This window comes from Stegodyphus dumicola, chromosome 9 (assembly GCF_044657685.1).
Source record: "Stegodyphus dumicola isolate Sdum_Otavi_A_Nest chromosome 9, ASM4465768v1".
Taxonomy (NCBI): Eukaryota; Metazoa; Arthropoda; class Arachnida; order Araneae; family Eresidae; genus Stegodyphus; species Stegodyphus dumicola.
This window is the reverse complement of record NC_140776.1, coordinates 110,216,686-110,227,725: the sequence shown is the minus strand read 5'-3', so window position 1 is coordinate 110,227,725 and position 11,040 is coordinate 110,216,686. Positions and strand designations below refer to the sequence as shown.

Sequence of the window (11,040 nt, the reverse complement as noted above, 5' to 3'; positions counted from 1 at the left end):
AAATACGATGCTTTTATTGGAATTACAAACTATAGCTTTTTTTTTTTGAACGACAGTATCGCGAAGCATGATCTCCTGATGACGACAATACTCACTGTTGCCAGAACTTATCTAAACTATGGGGCGAATTCAAGTGCAACACTTGTCATGGTAATCGCACTTGCATTGCAAAACCGAATTCAAGTGCAACGCTTTTCGGACACGCCTACTGAAAATACGTCACTACCATAGAGGAATTTTGCGGCTACTCCTGACCTGCCGCAAACTCTTAACAGCGACTGTAAACAAGATGGCTGAAGTGATTTTGCTCAGACGTTTAAGAATTCGGAGAAATGCTGATCGAATCCCTTGGCATTTAAGAGACAGTCATAATGCTTTTGAAATGGTGGAGCGTGAATTCATCAGTTGATTCAGATTAAATCGGTTTGCTTCAATGAATTGAAACCTTTTCTGAAGGCAACTGCCAATGGATATTCTCTGCAAAAGCAGGTTTGTTTTTACTTCAGATTATGAAAACTGAAATACTTCTGGAAATGTTTCCGAATCAAAGACTATGCTTAAATGACCTATTTGAGAATATTATATATTTTTATACGTAAACACACACATTTTTAATGTTATTGTATCAGGATTCTTTCTTTTTCATCCCTTTTTTTTTTCGTAGTAATGATCGAAATCGTTAATTACTGCGAATTTTGGAATGCAGTAATAATATCACCATTAATTTATTGTTTTAATGGGGATGTTTTAATTACTCTAAAACGTAATCTCGGAGAAATTGTTTTTCTAACAGAAATTATGCATATGCCTGTCTTTGAGATATATATATATATGTATATATTTGGGATTAGTTTTTTGGAATATTATATATTTTTTCATGGTTTTAGATACGTGCATTTAATTTACATATGCTCTCAGAATTTCAGTGATATAGTAAATTAGTTTGCAGCAATAATTAATCTTTGATATGTATGCAATTAAAATTTCATTAAATTAACTTTATATGAATAGAGAATATTTGTTAAATTCAAATTTCATTCTTTGCAGCAATGGCACATGAGAATTATTTAAATTTAACTTTACTTTTTATTCTTATGAAACAATATATATATATATATTCTGTAACTGTAGGGGGAAAAACCATGAATTTTTCTCAGCTGTTTAAACAGTTCCCATGTATAAAATAGTATTTCATCCCCCAAAATATTAGTTAATTTTCTCCTAATGTATAATGTCTTGCCTGTTCGTACAGTGTGATTAATGTCATGGTAATTTTGGATACTTTCTATAGATCTTGCATAATAACTACACATGTAAGTTATATACACATTCATAAATCTCTTATGATATGAAAAGTTATTGCCGACTTTCACATAACTATTAATAACTTGGTGACTTACCTTACTTCCGTAGACCATGATCAGAATTAAATAAACTTATAAGGTTATCATAATAAATTACATGAAAAGCAGCATGACATAAATAAATACAAGGAAATTAAATGTATTTACTGTACTAATAGATTATTATATTACATGACATTGGTTTTGCCCATGTATAATGGTAATGAAAGCCAGTTTTCCATAGAAAGTCCTCTACAGAGGCATCTGTTTTCTTAAGCAGATTGCTTTTACCACATTTCAGTGACCTTGATTTAAGTATGAAACTGGATAATATTTTCTTTCTGCATGAAATGTGTTAACTGAGTTTTAGAAATATAAGCCATCTTACAGTTACTGTGATAATACTAATTTTTGGTACCTCCATATTATACCATCAACCATGAAAGTTGTGCTAATTACTGCTGTGGAATTCTGAGCCAGACATTTGTATACAGCAGTTACAACAAACCATACAACAGTCTCTCTGCAGAATACATGAAATAACCCTGCCGTGAAAGTATTGGACCCACTTCGTGAAAAAACATTCTTTCATTACTACTGTTTTATTTGCGGTCAAATTTTACTAAAAGCTCATTTTAGAATGCTATGAATACAAGTTGTCCACAGGTAATTGTTCCAATTTCTTACTGTTTTGTTCGCTATTTCCACATACAGTAGATGTTAATTCTTTCGACCAGCTGTAAAAAAACTGGAGTGCCATCACAAATGTGATTCTACCTAGCTTACCAAGAATTATTTTGGGTTACATACAAATGAAACCGCAGATGTTGCGAGTGTGGTGATGTTAATTTTTGTTTTGTCTTCATTAACCGGAAAAATAAATTTTCCATTAATGGTGAAAAGGTAAGAAATATATGATAATAAGTATAATATTATAGTCATTTCAAATTACTGCAAGAATGTTTCATTATTATTCACATAATAATAACAAAAAGCTATCTATACTATAATTATAGTGAAGTATAGATATTAAATAATACAAAATATTAAATAAATTTTAGAATCACCTATTTACTATAATTACTACAATTTAATAAAAAAAGGGTAGCTGTAATGTTTTTTTTTTTTTTTTTTGTGTGTGTGTGTGTTTGTTTTAAATGTTTTATTGTATATTTTTTAATAATGAAAAAACAGTGACATATTTTTGTTAAAAATGGAAAGTAAACTCCTTAAAAAGACTGATTTATTAATATATCAACTATATTTAATGTTAAGAATCTGTATATTAAAATTTCAGATGAAACTTTCTTTTGACTTAGGATTTATGTTTTTCTAGGTATGGAATGCTGGTCTGAGGGTTCTCTATGCTATAGGACAATGGCCAGGCAATACTCATGATGCATTTATATAGAGTGGACTGAAACAAAATCTAGATAGTATTTTGTCGCATCGTGCATATCTTTGGGAGATAGTGGATTATATTCCCATTTTATCACGGGAATATCTCTATAATGAGAAGCACAGAAAAGTTCGTGCAGCTATAGAGATCAAATCAAGATTTAGGGTACTGCATGATACTGGTGGAACACTATTGTATTCACAAAGCAAAATATGTAAAATGGTCATATCTGGTGGCCATTTTACATAATATATGCTTAAGGTATTGTGTTGAAAATCCCAAGATTGATGTGTTTGAAGATGATGAGTTGGTACCTTCAGAAAGTTTTCAGCATGTTGAAATTGCATTGCACAATGAATTATCTTTAAATTTTGAAACTCGATAATAAAAACCCAAAGTGGGCAACAATGAACCTCTGGCAAAGGTGAAACCCCCTTCGTTGATAATAAAGAATATATTATGAAAAAAATTACTTTCATAATATATTCTTGGGGACCCACAAGCCATGGTTTATATTTAAACCTGTAACTAATTGCACAACCCTAAATGATTTTAATTTATAATAATAATCCTAAATAATTTTATTAGTCCTGGTTTCAAATGCATACTGACAACTTTTATCATTATTGTTCTTCCCTCTGAATTTCTTGTTTCCATCATTTATGTTTAAAAACTCTTGACTACCAGAAATAACTTAATAGGCTTGATATATATATATATATATTTTAGTGTTGGGTATGCCAGTCATGATTTACAATAGTAAGTCACTATAAATTAGCATTGCACTTAATTTATCTTAAACTTAGCAATAAGATTTACTGCACCAAAATTCAGTTTCTTCCAAAAAGTCAAATGTTTCCCTTTCGTCCCCTTCCGTGGGACAAGATAGAAAATTTCCATGTGACAATACACATTTAATAGCATAAGAACTTCATGCTTATTTATTATAGTATAAATTAAAACTGACATATTCTGTCAAAGATATTTAAATGTATTTCCTAAAAACAATTATTTCACTCTATACTGTTTATGTCTTCTTGGGGGTGAGCAAAACAAATATTGGACAGTTCAATTTTCCTCCACCATTCCTGTGAGTGTATTCTTCGATTAAGCAGGGTTTTGCTCCAATTCCTGATTAGCATAATATGTAAAGAATAAACAGCTTATGATTTATGCCTCCATATCCTCTTGTATTATTTAAAGAACATGCATTTTTCTTTTAATTCTAGATTTTAAAACATTAAAGTAAGGGAAAGATTGTTTGCTGAATTTAGATTTATATCATCATTACGCATTCACTATAATAACTTACTGCATACTTACCTCAGTGGGTTTGCCATTAAAAGAAATACATTTAAGTAAAATCATGAGTGTATAATAAATTGGTTTTTCAGCCAAAAAAAAAGAGAAGGGGGAAAATAAATACAGTTTGATTCACTTACTTTTTAGTACGCGACTCAACATTGTTATTGTAAACTAGACATTAGCCATACTTTAATAGTTGTCATCTCTGTATTTTTAGAACTTCGAAATTAGAATGTCAATTTTATCTGCCATTGTTATGGAGCTGTAGGATATCGAATGTTATTTCTTCAATGATAAAAAGAAATGACATTTTTAATACCACATCTCATTCATATAACTTATTAACATAATTGAAAAACAATTTAATTCATTTCGTGTTATATCTGAAAATTAAAATTTGTAATACATTGACTAAAGATTCTTACAGGTCTTATTCCCATTTTCCTCCAGGAAAAAGATAATTGCTGTGTAAAATGCATAAATATTTTCACGAGACTTATAGTAGTGGTATTAGAATTATTATAATGTTCATGTCATATAATGGATTTGTGAATTTCTTTTAAATAATTTTTATAATCACAAAATTTTATAAAATTAAGAAAGTAGTAAATTTTACAATTAAAATATGAATCCCACACTGCAGAAATACATACAAGAATGAAAACACTGTAATATTTGAAATGCATGATTTATTTTTTTTAATAAATTAATAATTATATTTTGATTTTCTATGACAGCAGACTGATTTGCAACTGATTGCTTATACAAGTCACATATTTCACACAGTACATTAATATATTCTTCTGCGTTTTAATTATTTCCTTTTCTGCAGCTGTAATATCATCTCTCTTCCTTTTTTCTCTTCGGTCTCCTGCTTCGAATAGTTGAGCTTCTATCTGAGGGAAAATTTTAAAATATTCATTCAAATTCAAATATTCTTAATTTTTATATTTCATAATGTAAAACACTTTTTATAATTAATTAAACAATGAAACTTCTCTAAAAAGGAACAATTCATAATATTGATTTCTTTAACTTTCAATTTTTTTCCCTTTATAATTTTTAAGACTGTTTATAGATCAAGAGGATTTAATGATTATTATTTTAAATTCTTAAAATCTTGTTGTTAATAAAAGACATACTCTGTATATAATGTTCGTAATACAGAATTGAAATAACTTTTTTGTATGAGAAATATTAATTTACATCTGTTATAATTAATTTATACCAGCAGTTCTCAGCCGGTGGTATGCAAAGAAACAAAATATTTTTAACTATGAAATTCAAAAATCTCATAAAGAAAAGAATAGTTAATAGAAATTTCCTTTGATCGAAATTGACTTGAAGATTTGGAAAATGACACACTTGTTAACTTTTGGCTGAACCGAAAAAAAGAATTTAAAGGCATTTCAAATAAAGCTATCAAATTTGTATTGTCTTTTTGCACAACCTGTTTGTGTGAAAAATGATTTTTTCCATGTTAAATTTGAAATATAAATACTCATCAAAATAAAAAGTGGATCCTAATTTACCATTAAATGAAATAAGAGCAGACATAAAGAAATTAAATATTAAAGTATTATAACTGAAATTTTGATAATCAAGTGAATAATTAATTTAATTAAATTTAATTTTGATAATTAAGTAATCATCAGTTTTTAATCTAATAGTTCTTTATGTATACATATTTAATACAAAGAGTGTGCAAATGGCAATATATATTATATATATATATATGTTTTTAATATTTCTATTGAGGAATTGAAAAATAATCATTGTAAAATTAGTGGTAGTCTTAATGTTTTTCAGTTTTTGCTTAGATGGTACACTACAGTCAAAAGGTTGAAAACTGCTGATTTATACCATTAAAGTTTTTCTGTTGGGAGGAAAAGAAGAATGCAGAAAACATTAGATTTTATGTAATAGATACAAACTTGTCATTCCTAAATGCCATTGCAGATTTCCTCGTGATAAAGGTGTGGAATTTTCTAATGTAAAAAAGAAAAAAGCATAAAATAAGCACAATTTACTCAACAATCTTGACTGAAATATACAGTCAAAAGTCGTTAATCCGGACTCGTCGGGACTTCGGCGATTCCGGATTATCGATTTTTCCGGATTATAGATCATCAGTTTAAATCTCGTAAGATGGCATGCAGAAATTCTAAAATTAAAAATATGAAACCGTAATTTATGAAATAAAGAACAATTATGATCTAAAGGGTATCAAAATTTGCAAAAAGAAAAAGCTTAATATTTATTTGTTTACTTTATTAAACATTTCTTTCAATGTAAATTGTTTAAGTTTTGCTTCGTTTCATGTGATAATACTTTCTCTTTAATTCTATTAAACAGACATAATTTCTTGTTCAGTTACAAAGTTCCGCTGTTCAAGTCCTATAATTGCTGTGTCTAGAACACCGATTAATTTGTTAATCGAAATTTTTTCGTTTTCAATAACCTCTTTCACTTTCTTCGCTATCGAAAGCGAATTATAATGACGAGGAACTTGTTTTAAATCATATCAAAGACGGAGCATATCGAGATGAAATACTACATTTGGTAAGCAATTATAAGCCAAATAAAATAAAAACATCTGCGCTGAAAATAAGGATAGTGTTGACAGATCAACTTCCAATTCATTACGCGCCCGCCGCGGCGATCCCCCGCCGAGCAGCGTGAAATTGATAAACAGATTTCGGATTTCAAAACATACTTTCGCTTTAGATCCTTTACATATTAACAAATATATATCGGAAATTCTATTTGATATAATCGAAAGTTTACGCTTACTTTTATAAAATTGCTTTTACAGTCTGCAAAAAATAATAAGTCGGATCCAATTCGAAAATTAAGGAACCACGCAATCATCAACATTAACTGAAATAGATAATTAGATAATTTTACCTTATACGTCCATTATACATAAAACGCGCGAGCGAAAACGTATTCTGCACTTGCGCACACTCATATGCGCAGTCGTAAAAGGTCTTACGCGCTCGCGTAAACGCCTATGCGCATGTGTCAACGCGGCGCATGCGCAGAAAGTTTTTAGTTTTGAGGTCCGGATTATAGATCATTCCGAATTATGGGTGTCCGAATTAACGACTTTTGACTGTACATGCTTTCAGAGATAGCATAAAGCAAGAAAAGTTTACTCAACAATCTTGATTGAAATATACATGCTTTCAGAAATAATATACAAAGCATACTGCATAATCAAAGTTATGAGTTTATATACTATGAGATACTATACATGTTTATAATATACCACGTTCCTGTACACCTAACACCTCGTCCACAATTTTCTATACAATTCATTAAAGATAGTTCCTGAAACATAACTGACTTAAGAGAAACATGCATACTTCTAATTTATGCACAACAATTTGACAAACATTAATTTCAGGTAAAGAGCTACATGTATTATATCAAAGAAAGAATAAATAAGTGTAATTTGCCTTTATCCTACAAATACTTAAAAACATTTACATTAAAAAAATGAATTATACTTAATGGTAGCAAATTTTTAATGAAAAACAAAACAAGAGTTGAAAACTTAATGCAGTTTTTGTCAATATTTTACTCTCTTAAAATTTATATAAATGTATAGAAACTTGAAATTCATACCGCATTTGGCTGGAAAACTTGTGGTATTGTACTGCACTCTAGGGAAAGGGAAAAAGTATACAATGAAGCAATCATAAGAATAAAAGATATTTGCATATTATTGAAACCAGCTTAATAAAAGTTACCAAATTTTCAAAAATGTGTCAAACTCTGACAACGATTATGTATCAAAATTTTTCAGGTAACATGCTCATGACAATTTTTCATTCAAGCAATGTCACCATTTTCATATGTGTTTCTTATGTTGTATTTCAAGTTCCAATGGATTTTAGATACGAATAGTTGTTTTAGATTAATTTCAGATTTAAAATACTGCTTGTGGAGCTTACCATCAAAAGACGAAGCTGTGTTAAAAGTTCTGCAGGAATAGAACATTTTAGTACAAAAATTTCTAATGGAAACAACTATGAGATGAATTTGGTACATAGACAAGGCATGCAGTATCAAGTTTATGTAATTCTCTGATTTTTTTTTTTTTTTTTTTGAAGTGAAAACAGATCACTTGGCACAAGTGCTCAAAATTTAGACAAAAAATTTGTGGAAAATATATTTTTTTTAAACTATCACATAATTTTTATTTAATAATTCAAATTAGTATTTTAAAATTTGTTAAATGTTTTTTCCTTTGATATGTTGATAACATTTTGCCAACTTAGATAAATATTGATAGTTTGGTTATGCTAAAAGCAAGCTGCAAAAACAACGTATTTCTCCTGATAAGTATTTTTCTCTTTTCATTTATAAAGACCACCAAACTGATCCAGGTGTTTGTGTTAATACGTTAAGTACCAAAAAATATTGAAGAATGCACAATGAAAGATGGCAACCAGTATGGTAAAAGATATAATTAATATATGCAATGAAAGAAATCTTATTAAAAGACGACTTTCATTATCAGCAGAGAAGCATGACACAGTTACAGTAAAGAAATTAAGCTTTTGTTTCTGCACTTGTAGCTTTTAATAGCCAAAAATTGTTTTTTGAAATTTTATGAAATAAATAAATCTGAACATAACTGATATCAAATGAGAATGGGTCCAAACTTTCACTTAAGAAGCAGAAAGTGTATTGTAAATGCACAATATAATGAGCAGAACACAAAGCATAATTTATAAATTAACCTTTACTCTGGATGTATATATTACATTAATATCACATTAGAATTATCAGGGTTTCATATAATTTTTTATTTATTGTATTAAATCGAAATACCTTTAATTTCATTTTTATATTTTCCCAACGATGTACAGTATAAATCTAAAAATTGCTCTTAACTGTTTCATCACATAATGAATGTCTAAGGGAAGGAATGCCTGCGTGGAAGACTAAGGAAAACTTAGTATTCATGTTATACATTGAAAAAATGAAGAAAACACTCATGCAGCCAGCTTTTTCACCTGGATTTAAAGAGAGACTGGGATAGCGGTGTTCAGCAGGCTTATCTGCTTGTAGATAGATGGGCTTATTAATTACTATATAATTCAAGAACTAGTTAATTTTCATATGGTAAACATGCCTACTGTCACTGAAGAATCATGCATCTGCATTAAACAATAAAAATATAACACAAATTTGAATTTTAAATTAAACTTACTATTAGAAGAATTAAAACCAAATGCTGTAATTTGAAAATGGGAAAAAAATGTGGTTTATATTTGAAAAAGCAAGGATTTTTGTCTGAAAAGTAAAATATATTTTACACACACCTGTTGCTGTAGATTACTTTGGAGGGAATTTTCTATGGGATAAAATAAATAAAGTTGTACACATTAAAAGAAATATATTTCTTTCGTTTTCAGGACTGGAACAATTCGTTACACCACACTACAACGCAGTAAACACTTGACCATAAGCTCAGAGAAATCATGGGAACTGATGTTTTTTGTTTACATCGACACGCAGTCTCATTGGATATTGATGTAGTTTATCGGATAAGCTCTCCTGGCACGAGAGCAAACCAGCTCCCCATTGCAATTTTGACGTCATCAGTTACCAGAGCGGTAAAGCGTTGCACTTGAATTCGACTTAGCAGCCGATAGCAGGAACGCCTCTTGCGAGCTAACATTTGCAATTTATCAGAGCGTTGCACTTGAATTCGCCCCTATATATTATATTATTATTATTTTTATTAACATACTTTAATAGTCAAAACCCAATTGCTGCCTTTTTTTCACTAGAAATAGCGACCTGTCCACGAAAAACAGGATTTTGCTCTATAAATCAATGATAAGGCCAATTCTGACATATGCTAGCTCGGTATGGGGGCGCAGCAGCAATTACTAACAGTACACATATCCAAACTTTTCAGAATATTATCCTACGGAAAATTTATAAAGCTCCTTTGTTTGTTACGAACGAGGATATTCATAATGCAGCCAAAATTCTCCCAATAAATCGTTTTATACAGCGACTTTTGGCTAACTTTTTACAAAAGATTCCTTCGATCGGAAACCCCGTACTCCACAGTCTCCCTGTTTATCATCCGGGAATTGCATCGCCAAAAAAAGAGACCCAGAGCTACTCTGGAGAACGCATATAATGCGCTTCCTTTTCCCAAGAGGCGTTGCTATGGAGACGAGGCGCCTCGAAGAGTTCAATACACTCGTTCGCATCCCCCCGCTTGAGTGAATTCGCTGACCTTTCAGCTTCTCTCAGGGTCACTCTCTCTTTGTTCCGTAATCGGGCAATCTTACTTCTTTCAACCGTAAGCCGTTGTTACCAGACTCTAAGTACATCTTTGTTCCCTTCTTAAAAGGGTTCTAGTGCAAGGATTACTTAATTTAAACTTAATCTCATTAAAAGAATTTAATGCTTTTTTAGTTATCATAACACTTAAAGTTAATGTAATCTTATTATATTTATAAAAGTTTCTCCTCAGAGGCATTGCTGGCCGTGTCTCTTTAACTCAAACTCGCCTAACGTGTTCCCGCTTTTTCCCTACCCCAGACCCGAAGCACTTGCGACATGAAGTTTTTCGCCAGTGTTTCCGCTCTCGTATTGTTAACACCACATGATCATTGATCAAGGAAACATAGATGCTTTTCAAAATTCATAATGTAACCCCTCCAAATTGATTCTGGCCCTTATTCGACACCAAAATTACTAAATTAAGTCCTTCAGTGTTTTTACCTTTTTTCACTGTAGAAGGCAGTTACTCTTTTTTTTTTTTTTTTCTTAATTTAACATTTTGGTATTAAATTTACCTTTTTCCGGAACCCTCTTTTTGGAGATAAAGATAATTCTTTGATGATGAGGGGATAAAGGCTACATGCCTAAGAGCCCCGTAATAGAACCCTTCCTTGGCCCTTATGACAGGCGAAATACAGTTGGCATTGCAGCCAGTTATTCGCGGCTCACAGCGGA

General features: G+C 30.4%; 1 long non-coding RNA gene across 1 annotated transcript; it reads right to left on the bottom strand.

Annotated features, from left to right (window-relative positions):
- Positions 1 to 4,424: 4,424 nt before the first annotated feature.
- Positions 4,425 to 9,565, bottom strand: LOC118204397 (uncharacterized). The gene is made up of 4 exons (XR_015043061.1): positions 9,384 to 9,565; positions 7,678 to 7,715; positions 5,982 to 6,035; positions 4,425 to 4,943 (listed from the first exon to the last, which is right to left on the bottom strand). It is a non-coding gene; the product is annotated as an uncharacterized LOC118204397 (long non-coding RNA).
- Between the last annotated feature and the right edge of the window lie 1,475 nt (positions 9,566 to 11,040).